Source organism: Ranitomeya variabilis, chromosome 2 (genome assembly GCF_051348905.1).
Source record: "Ranitomeya variabilis isolate aRanVar5 chromosome 2, aRanVar5.hap1, whole genome shotgun sequence".
Classification (NCBI taxonomy): domain Eukaryota; kingdom Metazoa; phylum Chordata; class Amphibia; order Anura; family Dendrobatidae; genus Ranitomeya; species Ranitomeya variabilis.
In genome coordinates, this window is record NC_135233.1 from 885,209,186 (window position 1) to 885,232,235 (window position 23,050).

Here is a 23,050-nt window from a genome sequence, read left to right on the forward strand (position 1 = left end):
TTGCTTCATGTGGATGACGGGTCCATGTGTCATCCACACGGGCTCCCCGACATCGCGCTCCTGCGCAAGTGTAGCGCCCCCACTGCCGCAGGGCCGAGGGGTACCCGGTACCGGGCCTCTGAGTCTCTGCTCTGGGGTTGTCACGGTGGCTAGGCCCGGTCCGTGACCCTGCTGAGGGGCATACAGTAAACGATGGATGTGGATAGTGGTGGTGGTGCGGTGCAGTAAATAACGAGGACACCAGGTTGCAGTCTCTTTACCTCTTTACTGAAGATCTCTGAGTCCTCAGTCCGGAATACGGTTCACCAGGCTGCGCAAGTCCGGCCGGTCCAATGGCACCTCCAGAGTTCTCGTTGCAGGTGGAAATCTGTGCCTACCTGCTAGCGCTATGTGTTGTGGTCCTTCCCTGCTGTGCTTATGGAAAGTCCCCACAACTGTTGTGTCTGTTTCTTAAGTTCCCTCACAACTCGATTAGATTATGTTCTGCTAATCCTCCGTCCCTCCCTGATGTTACGGTTAGGACGGCACCCGTATGACGGGTAGGCTCGGAGCTCTTCCGGGACCCTAGAGTCACCCCTCTCCACAAGTTGCCCCCCAAGACTGCATAGGTGATTTAGGTGAGACAGCCCGCCTTTGACTGACTGTCCTGCCGTTGGTTTGAAGTATTGCCTGAAGCTAAATATAGTAATACTTCCTCGGCGTTCCGGCCGCCGGTTGCGCGCCTCAGTAGGATGTTGCCTCGGTCTTACAGCACGACTCCTACTGGTATTCTCCTTCTTGCTTTGATCTCGTTTCTCACTCAGCACAATATATCTCGCTTCTGATCCTTTCTTAGGGCACCGCCGCTATGCTGAGCAGGCACGGTCCCGTGACGTTCCTTCTTGTAGCCAGGCCTCTGTCAGGGTCCCAAACCTGACAGGGACCCTACCGAATCTTCCCCCACAACACCCTCTGCCACCAGGTGTTGTCTGTTCCAACCCAGTAAGCTTTCTGCCTAACTTCCTGCCTGACCCCCAGTTTACCCACAGTGGTGAGGAGTGGCCTAATAAATAGCACCCTTAGCTCCCCCTGGAGGCCCGACTGTGAAATGTATTGGTGTATGTGATACCTGGTCAGATGAACTCCTTCAGTGCCATCAGACGTACCATAGCCCCCCTTAGCGGCGGAGCCACAGTACTGCAACGACCAGGACTCTGGGGCGCTGCACAAGCATACTTATTTGCCCTGTTGAGGGCAGAGCAAACTACTGCAGTGTGCAGGCGCTGGGAAAGGTCAGAGAGGCCCAGCGCCTTCTCATGGCAGGAATTTGCTCTGCCCTCAAAAGGGCAGATAAGTATGTGTGCGCAGGAGTGTGATGCCGGGGAGCCTGTGTAGAAAGCAGAAGGGCGGCATTGCAAGAAGATGGGATGCACCAGACCAGGACCTGTGACACCCATTGGACCGGACCGCCCCCAGGTGAGTACAATAAAAGTCATTTTTCTTCTCTCGCAGGTCAGATCGGGGGCTTATCTACAGTATTATAGAATGCTGTAGATAAGCCCTGAAAGGCGGTGGCCGTAACTCGTATCGGCCACACCTGGTGACAGGTTCCTTTTAACACGAATTACATTTTGTGAGCTTCTCTTTTTGTATAAAATTATATATTATCATCTTTTATCACATATAATTATTTCTTCGTCACAGTGGGAAAAACTGTAAAAAACAACACGATCAATTTCTAAACTAAATCCTAAACACACCACTAGAGAATGTCTCTGTGATGCTGAGTCACTTCTCATGGGCAAGCTGTGAGTGGGGAAGTCAAGGAGTCTGAGGACAAATGGTAGACAAAGACAAAGTCCAGGGTCAGGAAAGCAAGGTCAGAGTGCATCAAGGCAAAAGGGTTAATACAAACGGGTAGTCAAAAAGGCAAATCCAATGTCCAGCAACAAAGAAAAGAATACATAGCAAACACACCACTCAGCCAAAAGCTGCAACTGGCAAGGTCTGATAACAGTCAGCCAGCTACAAGGCCAGGTAATCACCCAGAATGGTGGACACCTGGAAGACCCAGCAGGCCTATAGAGTGGCTGAGCTGTCACTCACAGCATGGTAGAACCATGACACTCTCTTTTTCCTTCAAACACCATTTGTTATTTATAGAGAACCTGTTAGCACGATTTCGTACTGTAAAGTAAAGACATGACTGTAATGGCACTGTTGCACTGATTACATTCATACCTTTGGTGTAGAAATCTTTCTTGTTCTTCTGTACTCACCATTTGAAGTTTTCTGCTAATTAGATTTCGGTGCACTGGGGCCGGACTGTACACTGGGTCTTCTCCTCTCTGTCTGTGATTCCCTGGCATCTCCTCCTTCCTCCGGGTTTTGAATGACCTTTCTCCTCTGTGTGAAATCTTAGCAGTGACCTGTCATTCACAGACTGACTAGAGGCAGCAGACATGTTCTCTATAATGGAAGTATAATACAGAGTAAACTATTTTAGATGACTACTACCCAATATTGCCTTATAAATGGTCTCTTAGAGCCTAGATTTTCATTCAGTGGAACAAGTTTCACAGGGGATATGTATTGTGTATTGTGTCTCTATAGCGGGGGTACACAACCTTTCTTAGTCCAAAGGTCACATTGTCATACTAAACCAATCCGAGGTCCACACTAAAAATTAAAGGGGTTATACTTGTGGCATATAAAAAGTGTATACCACAAATTGATTAATAATACTATTAACCACCGCGCTAAACCGAAACTGGAATATCAATGTACTTACTTTTGATATGGCTATTACTATGTTGTCTGGGGTCCCTTGTGAGTGAAGGGTTACACCTGGTTACAGTGGTTTGCTGAAAGGTAAAGTGTGCAGCAGAGTGATATATTATTTGATTTGGACCTTACAAAAAAAAAAAAAAAAAAAAAAGGTGTTGGTTACAAACACTTACTCTTTTTATGAGGCTGTATAAGTTGCACCTGTGGTGTTTCAATGTGGGGTTAATAGTTTCTCTTTCCACAGTGTAGTGAACCGATACTGGAAGGCAAAGTGTGTAAAACCTCGGTATATTGTTTATATTGTACACACAAAGTATCAAGGGTATTAGCTGGGTGCACTTAGGGTACTGTCACACAGTGCAATTTTGATCGCTACGACGGCACGATCCGTGACGTCGCAGCGATCGTATGATTATCGCTCCAGCGTCGTAGACTGCGGTCACACGTTGCAATCACGGCGCTGGAGCGATGCCGAAGTCCCCGGGTAACCAGGGTAAACATCGGGTTACTAAGCGCAGGGCCGCGCTTAGTAACCCGATGTTTACCCTGGTTACCAGCGTAAACGTAAAAAAACCAAACAGTACATACTTACATTCCGGTGTCTGTCCCCTGGCGTTCTGCTTCTCTCCACTGTGTAAGCACCATAGCCGGAAAGCACAGCGGTGACGTCAGACGTCACCGCTGTGCTCGCTTTCCGGCCGGCAGGCGCTCACAGTGCAGAGAAGCAGAACGCCGGGGACAGACACCGGAATGTGAGTATGTACTGTTTGTTTTTTTTACGTTTACGCTGGTAACCAGGGTAAACATCGGGTTACTAAGCGCGGCCCTGCGCTTAGTTACCCGATGTTTACCCTGGTTACAAGCGAACACATCGCTGGATCGCTGTCACACACAACGATCCAGCGATGTCAGCGGGTGATCAAGTGACGAAAGAAAGTTCCAAACGATCTGCTATGACGTACGACTCTCAGCAGGATCCCTGATCGCTGCTGCGTGTCAGACACTGCGATATCGTAACGATATCGCTAGAACGTCACGAATCGTACCGTTGTAGCGATCAAAATTGCACTGTGTGACAGTACCCTTACTCCTTATATAAGGTTGTACAGTTTACACTTGGGATGTTCTTATGTGAGGTTTTGGTATTTGTCTTTCCACAGTGTGGTAAACTGATGCTGGTGAGTAAACAAAGTAGAGAATAAAGTGATTTGCAAGCAATACACTAGAATAGTAGGAAGTTACTGGCCACAATAATTGCAGTGGTATAAATAGGAATTAGTTGGCACTCACCACATGTTTGCTTATGAAGGTACCCGCGGTGAGGTAGGCAAGGTAGTCCACTGGATACGGTGCCGATAAAGTAACCCGCTGAGCTGGGAGGGTTAGAGTCCGGTGTGCGTGCCAGAGGCCGCGGTTCCTGGACGAGAACGTACCGGCGAGTGGTGAGGAGGTACCAGCGCCTCGCGTGCTCCGGCCGGAAGCAACGCTGAGGATGCGGTGCCGAGCTGGGGCAGAGCTAGTGTGACGTCACAGAAAGCAGGGACGGGTGCGCGAGAGAGACAAGCTGCCAACTAGTTTCGAGAGGTAACTCCCCTCTTCGTCAGGGCTATGTCTCTGCCTGTGGACACCCGTCTTTAAATAGCCTCATCATTACTTCGCTGATTAGTTACACCCAGGAACCATTAATTGCTACTTGGCCGTTTGTGAATAGGACTCAGATTGCCAGGTTATAATGGTTTGTTTCTGGCTGCTTGTTTTGTAGGATGAATTAGAGAGCAAGCCACAATGCAGCGCCAATATATACTCTAAATGAGCTAAATGCTGATAATAGTGCAATTTAAAACGTTAATGCTTCAGTTTTTTTTTTTTTTTTTTCTTCCTTCCTTTAACCCCCTTGAATATCTCCACAGAAAGACTCTTTATTTGGGCTGGAATAAGTGAATAAATGAATTAATTAATAAATTAGGGATGTTTCGTGAGCCAGTTTTTATATATTAACAAATTAAAAAATGGATCAAAAATAGAACATTTTGTCGATAATAAAACCATCTTTTATTAATGAATAAATTAAAAACGTTGTACTAGGAGTGTGAATTAAAATACAATTATTCTACATCTCTCCCTATGTTTTCATTTATTAAAAACTGTACTACTGAAAGAATATGGGAGATAGGAAAATTCTTTCAACAGGTATAAACAGAGGATAGAATGGGGGAATGATTTAAAAAAAAAAAAATGTTGAATACACAAAATAATTAAAAATCAAAAAATACATAAAATAAATGCATAAAAAAAAAGGGAATGTTCCAGAACGGAATCATCCAGATAAATAGCCCGCACGGCGAATGGGGAGAACTGTATACAAAATTATTCGTGTTGCTCTACTTATTTGTCAATTACTTAAAATACCCCATTTATTTCTGGAAGGTTGAGCTTCCAAACGTACACATATATATATCTGTAGATGTATGTACACACACGCATTCGCACGTATTGCGCCTATGCCCCTTCGCGGGTCACCTTCCCATATTGACCATTATGAATATGGTGGTCTCTGTGTGTATAGTCACTGCTCTCCACTAGTGTTCCGGAGTGCTATTGCAGAAAAGGGAAGGGAGAGGGGGTTGGTGGCTAAAATGCATATAATTCTATTTCTTGATTTAGACCACTCGGGGCTAAGCTGTCCAGGGTGAATATCCATCTGGACTCCACCCTGGACATTGCTTTTAAATAATCTCCTCCCCTAGAATTACCTTGGACCACCTGAATGCCCCAAAAAGAGACCCCGCGGAAGGAACAATTATGTTTGTCCAAAAAGTGACGAGATAATGGGTGTCCCGTGAACCCCTTGCTTATATTATTGAGGTGCTCCTTAATCCTATCTGTTAATCGTCTTTTAGTGCGACCCACGTAGATCTTGTCACATGGACACTTTAGTGCATAGATAACCCCTGTGGTTTGACAGGTGATGTGATCCTTAATAAAGTACTCATTTGCTTTATTAGCATCCTTAAAGCTTGTACGGATCTCCTTTTTCGCTGAAACTCGTATGCAGCTTGAGCATTTTCCGCAAGGAATGAAGCCTGATGGTTGTACTTTGGTGTTGGTTAGATATGTTTGTTTTTTGTTTGTTATTGTTGGGAATCACTGGTTTGGTAGTTGGCGCGAGCAGGAGACCTAAGTTCTGCGCTTTTGTGTAGACAAACTTGGGATATGGGGGTAACAAATCCCCAATACACTTGTCCCCTTTTAAAATGGGCCAGTGTTTATGAATAATTTTTTTAAAACATTTATAATCGGAATGAAATTGGGTTACTATTGGAACTTGACGGATTTGTTCTTGAATAGTGGGGGGGTTATGGATGCTTTTAGTTTTATGAATCAGGGATTCTCTCGGTATGATTTCCACCTCCGTTCTTGTTTTGTTTAGGGTGGATGTATTATAGCCTTTCTCCTTAAATTGTGCCAATAAACAATCACTCTCCTTGCGGTAGTCCTCAATATCTGTGCAATTTCTCCTAATTCTCAAAAACTGGCTTTTTGGGATATTTGATAGCCAAACTGGCAAATTACAGCTGTTAATGTGGATGTAGCTATTTGAATCCACTTGTTTGTGGAAGCCTTTTGTTATTAATTTGTTCTGATCCACGCAGATTGTTAGATCCAAAAAATTCACGCTAGAGTAACTATGAGTAGGCGTGAATTCCAGGCCATAATTGTTGGAGTTAAGACCAGAAATGAATGTTTGTAGGTCCGCTAATGGGCCACTCCAAATAAAGAGGATATCATCTATAAAGCGATGCCATATTTTCAGGCCTTTCCGAAGATGGTTATTTTCATAAATATGGTCAAGCTCCCACCTTCCTACATACAAATTTGCAAAACTTGGCGCAAAATGAGTACCCATAGCGGTCCCGTGCGTTTGTAGGTAGTACTGCTTCTCATATAAAAAATAATTGTGCTTTAAAATGAAATCGATACTATCAACTATGAATTGAATCTGTGTGTTATTATAGGTGCCTAAGATTTTAAGAAAGAATTCTGCTGATTGGCAGCCCTTCTGCGGGTCAATAACAGTATAAAGAGACTTAATGTCCAAGGTTCCTAGAATGAAGCCATTGTTCCATTCTATTGATTCTAAAATTTGTAATGTGTGGGTAGTGTCTTTAAGATATGCCGGTAGTAATGGCATACACTCCTGTAGATGGGTGTCCACATATCTGGATAGGTTAGCTGTTAGACAATTTATCCCTGATATGATGGGCCTGCCTGGTGGATTCACCGTATCTTTATGGATTTTTGGAATATGGTAGAAAATGGCTGTGGAGGGAGTCTTATTGTTTATGAACTGATATTCTTTCTTATTTAGGATGCCCAGAGTTTTTTCCTTTCAAAGCCAATGTGTTGAGCTGCTTCATGAAACTTGATGTAGGGTCAAATGTCAACTTTTTGTACGTGATCCTGTCCCCCAGCAATTTCAGGGATTCACTGTGATATTTTATGTGGTCGAGTATGACAATCCCGCCCCCCTTATCTGCTGGGCGGATTATAATGTTATTATTTTCTTGTAATCGAATGATTAATAATAATAATAATAATAATAATTTTATTTATATAGCGCCAACATATTCCGCAGCGCTTTACAAATTATAGAGAGGACTTATACAGACAACAGACATTACAGCATAACAGAAATCACAGTTCAAAACAGATACCAGGAGGAATGAGGGCCCTGCTGCTCGCAAGCTTACAATCTATGAGGAAAAGGGGAGACACAAGAGGTGGATGGTAACAATTGCTTTAGTTATTTGGACCAGCCATAGTGTAAGGCTCGGGTGTTCATGTAAAGCTGCATGAACCAGTTAACTGCCTAAGTATGTAACAGTACAGACACAGAGGCTATTAACTGCATAAAGTGTATGAGAACATGATGGAGGAACGTGATTATGTTGTTGTTTTTTATTAATAGGCCACACAGGGATAATTAGGTTAATGCGTTGAGGCGGTAGGCCAATCTGAACAAATGAGTTTTTAGTGCACGCTTAAAACTGTGGGGATTGGGGATTAATTGTATTAACCTAGGTAGTGCATTCCAAAGAATCGGCGCCGCACGTGTAAAGTCTTGGAGACGGGAGTGGGAGGTTCTGATTATTGAGGATGCTAACCTGAGGTCATTAGCAGAGCGGAGGGCACGGGTAGGTTGGTAGACTGAGACCAGAGAGGAGATGTAGGGTGGTGCTGAGCCATGGAGTGCTTTGTGGATGAGGGTAGTAGTTTTGTACTGGATTCTGGATTGGATGGGTAGCCAGTGTAATGACTGGCACAAGGTAGAGGCATCGGTGTAACGGTTGGCGAGGAATATGATCCTGGCAGCAGCATTCAGGACAGATTGGAGCGGGGAGAGTCTGGTAAAAGGTAGGCCAATTAGTAGAGGGTTACAATAGTCCAGACGAGAATGAATAAGTGAGACAGTAAGAGTTTTTGCAGAGTCGAAAGTAAGAAAAGGGCGAATTCTGGAAATGTTTTTGAGATGCAGATAAGAAGAGCGAGCCAGTGATCGGATGTGGGGGGTGAATGAAAGCTCGGAATCAAGGATGACTCCAAGGCAGCGGGCATGTTGCTTTGGAGTAATGGTGGAACCGCACACAGAGATGGCAATGTCGGGCAAAGGTAGGTTTGTAGAGGGAGAGAACACGAGGAGTTCAGTTTTTGACAGGTTCAGTTTCAGATAGAGGGAGGACATGATGTTAGAGACAGCGGTAAGACAATCACTGGTGTTTTCTAAGAAGGTCGGAGTGAAAGCAGGAGAAGAGGTGTATAATTGGGTGTCGTCAGCATAGAGATGGTACTGGAAACCAAATCTACTGATTGTTTGTCCAATAGGGGCGGTATACAAAGAGAAGAGGAGGGGGCCTAGGACTGATCCTTGAGGAACCCCAACAGTAAGGGGAAGGTGAGAGGAGGAGGAACCAGCAAAACAAACAGTGAAGGATCGGCCAGAGAGATAGGAGGAGAACCAAGAGAGAACGGTGTCCTTGAGGCCGATGGAGCGGAGCATAGTGAGGAGGAGCTGATGATCCACAGTGTCGAATGCTGCGGAGAGATCCAAGAGAATTAGCATGGAATAGTGACCATTAGATTTAGCTGTTAGTAGGTCATTAGAGACTTTAGTGAGGGCAGTTTCAGTAGAGTGTAAAGAGCGGAAACCAGATTGAAGAGGGTCGAGAAGAGAATTATCTGAGAGATAGCGGGTAAGACGGGAGTGGACCAGGCGTTCCAGGAGTTTAGAGATGAAGGGAAGATTAGAGACAGGTCTATAATTAGCGGCACAATTTTGATCGAGGGAGGGCTTTTTAAGTAGTGGATGTATGATGGCATGCTTAAATGAGGAGGGAAAAATACCGGAAGTGAGGGAAAGGTTGAATATTTTTGTTAGGTGAGAGGTGACAGCCGGGGAAAGGGACTGGAGGAGATGCGACGGAATGGGGTCGCTGGTGCAAGTGGTCGGGCGAGAAGATGCAAGGAGCCTGCTTACTTCTTCTTCTGTAACTGGTTCAAAGTCAGAGAGTGAACTAGATGCAGTGGGGGAGGGAGGACAGTGCTTGGTATGAAGAGATTGGGAAATGATTTCCTGTCGAATGTGGTCAATTTTTTCTTTGAAGTAATTGGCCAGATCGTCAGCGTGGAGATCTGTGGTTGGGGCCTGCCCTCTTGGGTTGAGTAGGGACCGGAAAGTGTCAAAGAGACGTTTAGGGTTATTGGACAGCGAGGTGATGAGGGTGTTGAAATAGGTTTGTTTGGAGAGGTGAAGGGCAGAGTTGTATGTTTTTAACATGAACTTATAATGGATGAAATCTTCGGGCAGATTAGATTTTCTCCACAGACGTTCGGCGCACCTGGAGCACCGCTGCAGGAAACGTGTTTGCAGCGTGTGCCACGGTTGTCGCTGTCTGTGCCGAGTTGTTCTATGTATAGGAGGTGCAGCTTCTTCCAGGGCACTTTGCAGGGTTTCATTGTAATGCTTCAGAGCAGAATCAGGACAAGAGATGGAGGAGATTGGGGCCAATGAAGACTGCAAGTTCTTCATAAGTTTCTGGGTGTTAATGGCCTGTATGTTTCTATAAGTGTGGAAAGTGGGGATGACCTGAGCGGGATGGCAGTTCTTGATAGAGAATGAAAGAAGGTTGTGGTCAGAGAGCGGGAGAGGGGAGTTTGTGAAATCATCCAGTGAGCAAAGCCGGGAGAAGACCAAATCAAGGGAGTTTCCATCATCATGTGTTGGAGAGTTAGTATGCTGCGAGAGGCCGAAAGAGGAGGTTAGAGATAAAAGGTGAGAAGCAGATGGGGAGAGGGGAGAAGCAATTGGGATATTGAAATCACCCATGATGAGGGTGGGGGTGTCATAAGAGAGAAAGTGTGGAAGCCAGGTGGCAAAATGATCCAGGAACTGGTGAGAGGGGCCGGGAGGACGATACACCACCGCCACTCGCATGGAGAAGGGGACGTAGAATCTGACAGCATGGACCTCAAAGGAAGGGAATACAAGTGAGGGTACTTGGGGGATAACTTGGAAGGTACATTTGGGTGAAAGGAGCAGACCAACGCCTCCACCTGCTCTGTTGTCTGATCTTGGGGTATGAGAAAAGTGTAGTCCACCAAATGAGAGAGCAGCAGCAGCGGTGGTGTCTGACTGCTGGATCCAGGTTTCAGTAAGAGCCAGGCGATTAAGAGAGTTAGAAAGGAAGAAGTCATGAATGAAGGAGAGTTTATTACACACAGAGCGAGAATTCCAAAGAGCACAATTGAAAGAGACAGAAGGCATGCATGGAATATTAATAAGGTTAGAGGGGTTTCTGGGTGTAGCAGTTGGGAGGTTTGACTGGCTATAACATGGGGGGCCGGGGTTCGGAGAGATGTCTCCAGCAACTAGGAGAAGGAGGATAGAAAGAGTGAGCAGATGGTTAAGTGATTTGTGAGAGCGTCTCTTGTGTTGGATGGTGGGACTGAATGGATCTGTACTGTTAAGCAATGTGAACAGAGCATGAGTGCTATACATAGGAGAGGCCAGGACAGAGGGGCCAATATGGATGGAGTGTAAAGAGTTGATGCAAGGGCGGTGAATGTGAGTGAAAGCAGCAGCCATGATATAGATTATACAAATACATATGGTGAGTATTTGCTGTGTGCCAACTGAATAGGGAATAGATTTTGATTGTCTTACCTGTCTCCTGCCCTGTCTAACTGCCATGTTATAACTGCTGAATACTTAGAAAAAAAAGTACTTTGAAAAAAAAAATGTACACGAATAATAGTGCACGAATGCCCCCTGCATGAATGCTTCCCCAAGCTATATCTACATTTATAGGTGGCCAGCTCTTAGATCTCACTTTTTTTTTTTTTTTTTGGTCTTCCCCCCTCTCGTTACCAATCAATCTAACTCAATTGAGACAGCAGGGCACAATAATTGTAGTGAGCAGATAAACAAATGTCCAGGTCTACATGGATCATAAACCCCTTTGAAAAACAGTTATGCGAACTCTTGGCATAAGGACAAGCAGAAGAGAATTAAATATCTAGAAACAAAAACAATTGCATAACAAGCTGGCTAACAAATATAGATATAAGCAGGAATCAATGCCGAAGGTAGAAGGACTCTGATACCATTCAAGCTTGCTTGCTGTCAGGGAATGGAGCAATAGACATGCAGGATATTTCAGTTCAAAGAATGAATGATATGTTACCATTCAAGCTTGCTTGCTGTCAGGGAATGGAGCAATAGACATGCAGGATATTTCAGTTCAAAGAATGAATGATATGTTACCATTCAAGCTTGCTTGCTGTCAGGGAATGGAGCAATAGACATGCAGGATATTTCAGTTCAAAGAATGAATGATATGTTACCATTCAAGCTTGCTTGCTGTCAGGGAATGGAGCAATAGACATGCAGGATATTTCAGTTCAAAGAATGAATGATATGTTACCATTCAAGCTTGCTTGCTGTCAGGGAATGGAGCAATAGACATGCAGGATATTTCAGTTCAAAGAATGAATGATATGTTACCATTCAAGCTTGCTTGCTGTCAGGGAATGGAGCAATAGACATGCAGGATATTTCAGTTCAAAGAATGAATGATATGTTACCATTCAAGCTTGCTTGCTGTCAGGGAATGGAGCAATAGACATGCAGGATATTTCAGTTCAAAGAATGAATGATATGTTACCATTCAAGCTTGCTTGCTGTCAGGGAATGGAGCAATAGACATGCAGGATATTTCAGTTCAAAGAATGAATGATATGTTACCATTCAAGCTTGCTTGCTGTCAGGGAATGGAGCAATAGACATGCAGGATATTTCAGTTCAAAGAATGAATGATATGTTACCATTCAAGCTTGCTTGCTGTCAGGGAATGGAGCAATAGACATGCAGGATATTTCAGTTCAAAGAATGAATGATATGTTACCTGTATGAAGAGAGAAGAGATGCTTGTTATATTCTGCCATGTTATAACTGCTGAATACTTAGAAAAAAAAGTACTTTGAAAAAAAAAAAAATGTACACGAATAATAGTGCACGAATGCCCCCTGCAAATGATTGCATTTCTCTCACCGGGATTCAAATTGTGTGGGGGGTACTTTAAATTCTTTTTATGCATTTTTTTGATGTCTGTTGTTACCATCGTTTCAAATGCCCGGAATGAGTTTGAATACTCATTTAAAGGGTTGAATGTGGACGGGCAAGATAAGTTGGTATGAATATGTTCTGTGGGTGGCTGGTCTAGAGTAGGATTAGTAGTCCTAAGATTATTGTTACCTTTTTTGAGAAAATATTTCTTGAGAGCTAAGTTGCGCAAGTATTTTTTGGTACTTATATATAAGTTAAAGGGTTTAGCTTTAGCTGTTGGCGCGAATTTCAGACCTTTCTGCAAAAGTAGTTGTTCATTTTGAGAGAGTATATATGAGCTAAGGTTAAAGATTTTTTGTGTGCTTGTAGCTGTTTGTGTTTGTTTCCTTATTTTCTTTTGGGAGAGTGACCCTCCTCTCTTACCTCTTTTGGTCTGGCGCCTAAAGCCCGAAAAAAATCCTTATTGGTAGTTGTATTTACTCTGGGTCTTAATCCTTTTTTATTGTTAGTAGTATTACTGTGAGCGCCCATAGTAGATTTGCTTAGGGGGTTCCTGTAATTGCTACCTTGTACTTTTTTGCTGGTTGGTTTTAATTGTTTAGTGAGGAAGGATTGTACTTGTTTTTGTCTGTTGGGTTGTGTCCCATGTGGCAATTGGCTGTTGCGGGTGGGGGTGGGGATTCCCCAGTTTTCATTATTAACTGGTTCCTCTACGAGTGAGGATAGCTGGGTGTATCTATTGGAAATAGGGATATCCATCATTTCGGTACCTGATGGGCCCTGCCCTATAGGGGTATGCATGTTATTTTGGAAATCATTAAGAACCTCACCCTCTCTCATTGGTGTTGTAGATTGTGTTCTGCCATTGGTTCAGACAGATACTGGAGTATATTGCGTAGAATTGGAATATGTTGAGAAAACCATAGAGGTGTCCATTGAATTTTGCGTAGGAGTTAGATTATACTCATCCAAAGTAACGAACCTGTTCGTAGGGCTCAAAACAGGTGTGTCGGGCTCATTAGGAGTTGCTGTTTTGGGGGTGTTATCTATAGGGATATTATCCCTAGCAAACCTCACATAAGAACATCCCAAGTGTAAACTGTACAACCTTATATAAGGAGCAAGTGCACCCAGCTAATACCCTTGATACTTTGTGTGTACAATATAAACAATATACCGAGGTTTTACACACTTTGCCTTCCAGTATCGGTTCACTACACTGTGGAAAGAGAAACTATTAACCCCACATTGAAACACCACAGGTGCAACCTATACAGCCTCATAAAAAGAGTAAGTGTTTGTAACCAACACCTTTTTTTTTTTTTGTAAGGTCCAAATCAAATAATATATCACTCTGCTGCACACTTTACCTTTCAACTACTTTTGCAGAAAGGTCTGAAATTCGCGCCAACAGCTAAAGCTAAACCCTTTAACTTATATATAAGTACCAAAAAATACTTGCGCAACTTAGCTCTCAAGAAATATTTTCTCAAAAAAGGTAACAATAATCTTAGGACTACTAATCCTACTCTAGACCAGCCACCCACAGAACATATTCATACCAACTTATCTTGCCCGTCCACATTCAACCCTTTAAATGAGTATTCAAACTCATTCCGGGCATTTGAAACGATGGTAACAACAGACATCAAAAAAATGCATAAAAAGAATTTAAAGTACCCCCCACACAATTTGAATCCCGGTGAGAGAAATGCAATCATTCGATTACAAGAAAATAATAACATTATAATCCGCCCAGCAGATAAGGGGGGCGGGATTGTCATACTCGACCACATAAAATATCACAGTGAATCCCTGAAATTGCTGGGGGACAGGATCACGTACAAAAAGTTGACATTTGACCCTACATCAAGTTTCATGAAGCAGCTCAACACATTGGCTTTGAAAGGAAAAACTCTGGGCATCCTAAATAAGAAAGAATATCAGTTCATAAACAATAAGACTCCCTCCACAGCCATTTTCTACCATATTCCAAAAATCCATAAAGATACGGTGAATCCACCAGGCAGGCCCATCATATCAGGGATAAATTGTCTAACAGCTAACCTATCCAGATATGTGGACACCCATCTACAGAAGTGTATGCCATTACTACCGGCATATCTTAAAGACACTACCCACACATTACAAATTTTAGAATCAATAGAATGGAACAATGGCTTAATTCTAGGAACCTTGGACATTAAGTCTCTTTATACTGTTATTGACCCGCAGAAGGGCTGCCAATCAGCAGAATTCTTTCTTAAAAGCTTAGGCACCTATAATAACACACAGATTCAATTCATAGTTGATAGTATCGATTTCATTTTAAAGCACAATTATTTTTTATATGAGAAGCAGTACTACCTACAAACGCACGGGACCGCTATGGGTACTCGTTTTGCGCCAAGTTTTGCAAATTTGTATGTAGGAAGGTGGGAGCTTGACCATATTTATGAAAATAACCATCTTCGGAAAGGCCTGAAAATATGGCATCGCTTTATAGATGATATCCTCTTTATTTGGAGTGGCCCATTAGCGGACCTACAAACATTCATTTCTGGTCTTAACTCCAACAATTATGGCCTGGAATTCACGCCTACTCATAGTTACTCTAGCGTGAATTTTTTGGATCTAACAATCTGCGTGGATCAGAACAAATTAATAATAACAAAAGGCTTCCACAAACAAGTGGATTCAAATAGCTACATCCACATTAACAGCTGTCATTTGCCAGTTTGGCTATCAAATATCCCAAAAAGCCAGTTTTTGAGAATTAGGAGAAATTGCACAGATATTGAGGACTACCGCAAGGAGAGTGATTGTTTATTGGCACAATTTAAGGAGAAAGGCTATAATACATCCACCCTAAACAAAACAAGAACGGAGGTGGAAATCATACCGAGAGAATCCCTGATTCATAAAACTAAAAGCATCCATAACCCCCCCACTATTCAAGAACAAATCCGTCAAGTTCCAATAGTAACCCAATTTCATTCCGATTATAAATGTTTTAAAAAAATTATTCATAAACACTGGCCCATTTTAAAAGGGGACAAGTGTATTGGGGATTTGTTACCCCCATATCCCAAGTTTGTCTACACAAAAGCGCAGAACTTGGGTCTCCTGCTCGCGCCAACTACCAAACCAGTGATTCCCAACAATAACAAACAAAAAACAAACATATCTAACCAACACCAAAGTACAACCATCAGGCTTCATTCCTTGCGGAAAATGCTCAAGCTGCATACGAGTTTCAGCGAAAAAGGAGATCCGTACAAGCTTTAAGGATGCTAATAAAGCAAATGAGTACTTTATTAAGGATCACATCACCTGTCAAACCACAGGGGTTATCTATGCACTAAAGTGTCCATGTGACAAGATCTATGTGGGTCGCACTAAAAGACGATTAACAGATAGGATTAAGGAGCACCTCAATAATATAAGCAAGGGGTTCACGGGACACCCATTATCTCGTCACTTTTTGGACAAACATAATTGTTCCTTCCGCGGGGTCTCTTTTTGGGGCATTCAGGTGGTCCAAGGTAATTCTAGGGGAGGAGATTATTTAAAAGCAATGTCCAGGGTGGAGTCCAGATGGATATTCACCCTGGACAGCTTAGCCCCGAGTGGTCTAAATCAAGAAATAGAATTATATGCATTTTAGCCACCAACCCCCTCTCCCTTCCCTTTTCTGCAATAGCACTCCGGAACACTAGTGGAGAGCAGTGACTATACACACAGAGACCACCATATTCATAATGGTCAATATGGGAAGGTGACCCGCGAAGGGGCATAGGCGCAATACGTGCGAATGCGTGTGTGTACATACATCTACAGATATATATATGTGTACGTTTGGAAGCTCAGCCATCCAGAAATAAATGGGGTATTTTAAGTAATTGACAAATAAGTAGAGCAACACGAATAATTTTGTATACAGTTCTCCCCATTCGCCGTGCGGCCTATTTATCTGGATGATTCCGTTCTGGAACATTCCCTTTTTTTTTATGCATTTATTTTATGTATTTTTTGATTTTTAATTATTTTGTGTATTCAACATTTTTTTTTTTTTAAATCATTCCCCCATTCTATCCTCTGTTTATACCTGTTGAAAGAATTTTCCTATCTCCCATATTCTTTCAGTAGTACAGTTTTTAATAAATGAAAACATAGGGAGAGATGTAGAATAATTGTATTTTAATTCACACTCCTAGTACAACGTTTTTAATTTATTCATTAATAAAAGATGGTTTTATTATCGACAAAATGATCTATTTTTGATCCATTTTTTAATTCGTTAATATATAAAAACTGGCTCACGAAACATCCCTAATTTATTAATTAATTCATTTATTCACTTATTCCAGCCCAAATAAAGAGTCTTTCTGTGGAGATATTCAAGGGGGTTAAAGGAAGAAAGAAAAAAAAAAAAACTGAAGCATTAACGTTTTAAATTGCACTATTATCAGCATTTAGCTCATTTAGAGTATATATTGGCGCTGCATTGTGGCTTGCTCTCTAATTCATCCTACAAAACAAGCAGCCAGAAACAAACCATTATAACCTGGCAATCTGAGTCCTATTCACAAACGGCCAAGTAGCAATTAATGGTTCCTGGGTGTAACTAATCAGCGAAGTAATGATGAGGCTATTTAAAGACGGGTGTCCACAGGCAGAGACATAGCCCTGACGAAGAGGGGAGTTACCTCTCGAAACTAGTTGGCAGCTTGTCTCTCTCGCGCACCCGTCCCTGCTTTCTGTGACATCACACTAGCTCTGCCCCAGCTCGGCACCGCATCCTCAGCGTTGCTTCCGGCCGGGGCACGCGAGGCGCTGGTACCTCCTCACCACTCGCCGGTACGTTCTCGTCCAGGAACCGCGGCCTCTGGCACGCACACCGGACTCTAACCCTCCCAGCTCAGCGGGTTACTTTATCGGCACCGTATCCAGTGGACTACCTTGCCTACCTCACCGCGGGTACCTTCATAAGCAAACATGTGGTGAGTGCCAACTAATTCCTATTTATACCACTGCAATTATTGTGGCCAGTAACTTCCTACTATTCTAGTGTATTGCTTGCAAATCACTTTATTCTCTACTTTGTTTACTCACCAGCATCAGTTTACCACACTGTGGAAAGACAAATACCAAAACCTCACATAAGAACATCCCAAGTGTAAACTGTACAACCTTATATGAGGAGTAAGTGCACCCAGCTAATACCCTTGATACTTTGTGTGTACAATATAAACAATATACCGAGGTTTTACACACTTTGCCTTCCAGTATCGGTTCACTACACTGTGGAAAGAGAAACTATTAACCCCACATTGAAACACCACAGGTGCAACCTATACAGCCTCATAAAATGAGTAAGTGTTTGTAACCAACACCTTTTTTTTTTTTTTGTAAGGTCCAAATCAAATAATATATCACTCTGCTGCACACTTTACCTTTCAGCAAACCACTGTAACCAGGTGTAACCCTTCACTCACAAGGGACCCCAGACAACATAGTAATAGCCATATCAAAAGTAAGTACATTGATATTCCAGTTTCGGTTTAGCGCGGTGGTTAATAGTATTATTAATCAACTGGTTTAATTTTTAACAGAGTTTTGCACAGAACCTGTTTTAACCACCTGCAGCTTCCGTGGCTTCCTACCTCATCCTTCCAGGTGAATAAGCGCCAGTGTATATACGTTTTTATTCTTGTATACCACAAATGTCTGATAGGTACAAATTCTACTTACATGACTCTTACCTCCAGAAATCAGCACGCTAATGGTATGTTCAAATTGAGTTTTTTATGAAGATTTAGAAACAGTCTGTTCCTAAATGCACATCAAAACCGTGTTAAATTTTCTTTGCATAAAATGCTGGCCGAATTTAACTGGATAACTCCTATACTACACACAGCGTAGTTTTTTTCCACATTATTTTGAATATTTTTCATTAAAACTAAAAGGAAGCTTATTCAAAGCGTATTTGAAGCATTTTTATGTTCATTTTTAGTAATATCCTCCACTAAAGCCTCATAAAAAAGTGCGACTATGGTCTAAAGAGCGAGAAGTGATGCTACCACACAGCTCTCTACAATAGATCATGGGTTTTTTACTTACTGCCTAATAATTTAGAACTTCCATGAACTACAGTGGAGCGAGCCACAGACACAGAATGCCACCTAATTCACATACTCCTTTATGGAGCCAAACAGGTTAAGTGACTCCATTCTCTTGATGTATGAGGTATCCAGAAATGTCCACACATTGCACCATTAGTACTTGACAGTTCATCCTTCTCAGCTGCTGCCACTATTTTTCTGTGTGAGGCTGCTCACATACAGCTCTGGCAAAAATTAAGAGAGCACTACACAGTTTTTTAAAAATCAGCTTCTCTACATGTCTGACAGCCATTCCATTCCAGTGTCAGTTGAATTTAAACCAGAGTACACCTCATTCAACTTAATGTGCTTCTGATTAGGTGATCTCCTGAACCAAATCTTATTTAACTAAGGAAAGTATAAAAAAAACACTGCTGTGGTGTTCACAATCCTCTTGCAATAGGAAAAGCTGGATGGCAAAAAAGTGCTAGTAAGATCCCAAAAGTAATAGGAATGAAAAAACAACTTTTAACCATGCCAAAGGAGTTGAAAAAAGAAGTCTTGAGGGAGGAAAAGTAGGGCTCAATTCTGGTTTTACTAGCAGAGGGACACAGTGAGCGTCATGTTGCCTCCATCCTTAAAATTACTAAGATGGCAGTCCATTACAACAAGGTTAAGCAGCAGACATTGGGGACAATAAAGCTATAGACCGGCAGAGGGTGAAAGCGACACTCCAGTGACCAGGATGACCGTCATCTTATTTGAATGTCACTCAGCAACCGCAGGATGACATCAAGTGACCTACAAAAGGAATGGCAAATGGCAGCTGGGGTGAAGTGCACAGCAAGAACAGTTCGTAACAGGCAGGACTCAAGTCATGTAAAGCTAGAAAAAAGTCTTTCATCAATGAGAAGCAAAGGACAGCCAGGCTGAAGTTTGCCAAAGACCATAAGGTTTGGACCATAGAGGACTGGAGTAAGGTAATCTTCTCTGATGAGTCTAATTTTCAGCTTTGCCCAACACCTGGTCATCTAATGGTTAGACGGAGACCTGGAGAGGCATATAAGCCACAGTGTCTTGCACCCACTGTGAAATTTGGTGGATGATCGGTGATGATCTGGGGATGCTTCACCAAAGCTGGAATTGGGCAGGTTAATCTTTGTGAAGGACGTATGAATCAAGCCACATACAAGGTTATCCTGGAAAAACAGTTGATTCCTTCTGCTCAGGCAATGTTCCCCAACTCTGAGGACAGGTTTTTCCAGCAAGACAATGTGCCATGCCACACAGCTAGGTCAATCAATCAGCCAGCCCAATCTCCGGACCTGAACCCCATTGAAAACCTCTGGAGAATGAAACCTGGGGAGAATAGCTGTGACTGGGCTATCTCACTGCAGAGCGCAGATTCCGGCAGCCGGAAGACCGAGGTTGTGTCGGACTCTAGGAGGCACAGCAGAAACCATCAGGACAGCTGGACTACACGTAACTTGTCCGCCCTATTACCCAGGAGACACAGTGGCGCATAGAGCCCGGGTTGTGATAGAGACCCTGTGAAAAGGCTCGAGCCACCTGTCATACAGGTTTGTGTCCCACCTTAAAGGATGACTGTGAGGCCCTTGATAGGAGCCACAGGCAGCAAGGACTATATCAAAGCGCTGTTAGAAAGGCTTCTAACTCCACCTGGTAAAGGGGATTCTGAACTTGCTTCCAAGCTAGCCGGACCCTGCCTGTACCTGTGATCTGGTGCCCTGGACTGTGGATATCTGAAGTCTCTAGTAAACCAGGTAAAGAGACTGTAAACCTGTTCCCTCCATTTCTTTATTACACCACTCACCATCTTCATCTACACACCGGGAGCCCTGGGGACCCAACTTCACCTATGGGAAGTTATGCCATCTTAGCTGCAATACCATCACCCCAGAGGATCCCTTTAAGCAGCTTCAGTCCCCTCTGACTGAATACCACAGGTGGCATCACAAACAAGCTTTATTAACAAACCCCCTTAAAAGACCCTTCCCTTTTACTTGGGCGCCCAGGGCCGCGGACCGAGTCGCAGCCACCATGACATCCCCTTTAGTTACCGGATCCAGTACCGAGTACCCCTCGGCCTTGGCGGGCGACTCACCTCCACCCCCTAACTCTTCTTTGATTGACATTTCTGACTTCATAGAGCCTGAGAAAAAGCAGAGATAGATGGAAAACAAGCAGGTAGGAAGCTGTATATAAATGATTTGGTCCGCCGTGAAGCATGAGCACCTGTACTTGGTTTGAACAGTCAATCTGTGCTGCCAAAGTCCCTTTACAACTTATCATTAATGTCAGCACATCATATTGTGTGATGCCAATAACATGATATTACATGTGCACAGAACGATTATATTAACCACTAAATGGTGGCCCAATTCTAATGCATCGGGTATTCTAGAATATGTATGTAGGTATGTACGTCGCGCTGTAAGTGGGGGTTAAATTCCGCGCCAATATCGCTGATTGGTCGCACCCGGCAGGCCGCCAATATCGCTGATTGGTCGCGGCCGGCCGTGATCTACCAATCACTGAAGCGGTGTTTAAATCCCGTGCCAATATCGCTGTTTGGTTGCGGCCGGCCGGGAGCGACCAATCAGCGAAGCGTGGTTTAAATCCCACGTCAATTTGCGGCTGGACTGCGTCTGTCGCTGATTGGTCACAGGATGTCGGGGGTTCGGGGCGCTGGATGTCGGGGGTTCGGGGTGCAGGATATAGTATAGCCACGTAGTATATAACACAGCCACGTAGTATATAGCACAACCACGTAGTATATAGCAGCCACATAGTATATAGCACAGCCTGTAGTATATAGCACAGCCTGTAGTATATAGCACAGCCACATAGTATATAGCAGAGCCACATAGTATATAGCAGAGCCACGTAGTATATAGCACAGCCACGTAGTATATAGCACAGCCATGTAGTATATAGCAGCCACATAGTATGTAGCAGCCACATAGTATATAGCAGCCACATAGTATATAGCAGCCACGTAGTATATAGCAGCCACGTAGTATATAACACAGCCCACGCAGTAAATAACACAGCCCACGCAGTATGTAACACTGTCCACGTAGTATACAGCAGTGTGGGCACCATATCTCTGTTAAAAAAAGAATTCTAATAAAAAATAGTTATATACTCACCCTCTGGCGGCCAGTGAAGTTGTCCCAATGCTTGCGAGGCTGCCGCCAGCTTCCGTTCCCAGCGATGCATTGCAAAATTACCCAGATGACTTAGCGGTCTCATCTGGGTAATTTCGCAATGCATCACTGGGAACGGAAGCTGGCGGTAGCCTCGCCGCTCGCGCGCATAGGTGGACAGCGGAAGGTGAGAATAGCACCATTTTTTATTTTTTTAAAATTATTTTTAACATTATATCTTTCTACTATTGATGCTGCATAGGCAGCATCAATAGTAAAAAGTTCGTCACACAGTGTTAATAGCAGCGTTAACAGACTGCGTTACACTGCATGATGCCACGGTGTAACGCAGTTGGTTTAACGGACTGCTAAAATGCTATGTGGGCGGCGGGCGCTGACTGGGGGGGAGTATGGAGGGGGCATTGACTGCAGGGGAGTAGGGTGCTGCCATTTCGCGGCCGGACTGTGCCCATCGCTGATTGGTCGCTGATTGGTCGCGGCCGGCTGACGACTTGGGATTTCCGTGACAGACAGACAGACAAACAGACGGAAGTGACGATTAGACGATTATATAGATTGTTCTGTGCACATGGAAGTACTGTTTCCCTGTCTAAACAGGCCAATAAAGAGCCGATCAACTTTCATGTAGCTGTTTAATGGCAGCAGTTGGCCTGCCTACTTACCAGATACCAGTTGATCTGAATGTTCATTGACCAGACATCTATCTTTCCCAATCCCCTATATACTGTACATACATCCCTAGGTAAGCCAAGTTTGCTTGTATTCTGAATGGGGAGAGAGGAGTAAGCTGCTGACAGACACCAGCAGTGGTGGTGTCTCTCCTCATAACGACGAAATGATTGGAAAGGATTTAACTAAATGCTTAAAGCATGAAAATGCCATCCAATCTGCAGGCACAATGTTATAGAGCAAGACAAACTGAGTGGACTGATATATAATTTTATGAGAAAACAATCAATATAACCTGTGTTTTAATATTTTAAATCTCTTCTTTACTGGCTTTTTTGGTCCAGTGGACAGGCCTTATAGTAACTGACAGCTTCCTTTGTATGCACACTTATATAGCTGTCAGTCCCTGATAGGACCGCCCACTTGACCAAAAAAACCCAAAAGAGCAGAGGTTTAAATGATGAAACACAGGTTACACTGAAACTTTTCTCACAAAACTATATATATGTATCTTCTCAGCTTCCTTTAAAGGGAACCTGTCACCTGAATTTGGCGGGACCGGTTTTGGGTCATATGGGCGGGGTTTTCGGGTGTTACGCAGGCGTGTACTATGGAGGACAGAGAATGAACTTGAATCCAATATTGTGGCCAGCATGCAGCCAGCGGGTAAGGAAAGGGTGAATCAAACACCCGAAAAC

General features: G+C 43.4%; 1 long non-coding RNA gene across 1 annotated transcript in view; it reads right to left on the reverse strand.

Annotated features, from left to right (window-relative positions):
- Window positions 1-23,050, reverse strand: part of LOC143810002 (uncharacterized) — a 243,919-nt gene that overhangs the window by 128,806 nt on the left and 92,063 nt on the right. The window contains exon 2 of the long non-coding RNA XR_013222585.1: window positions 2,259-2,448. This is a non-coding gene — a long non-coding RNA (uncharacterized LOC143810002). The remainder of the gene's footprint in view (window positions 1-2,258; window positions 2,449-23,050) is intronic.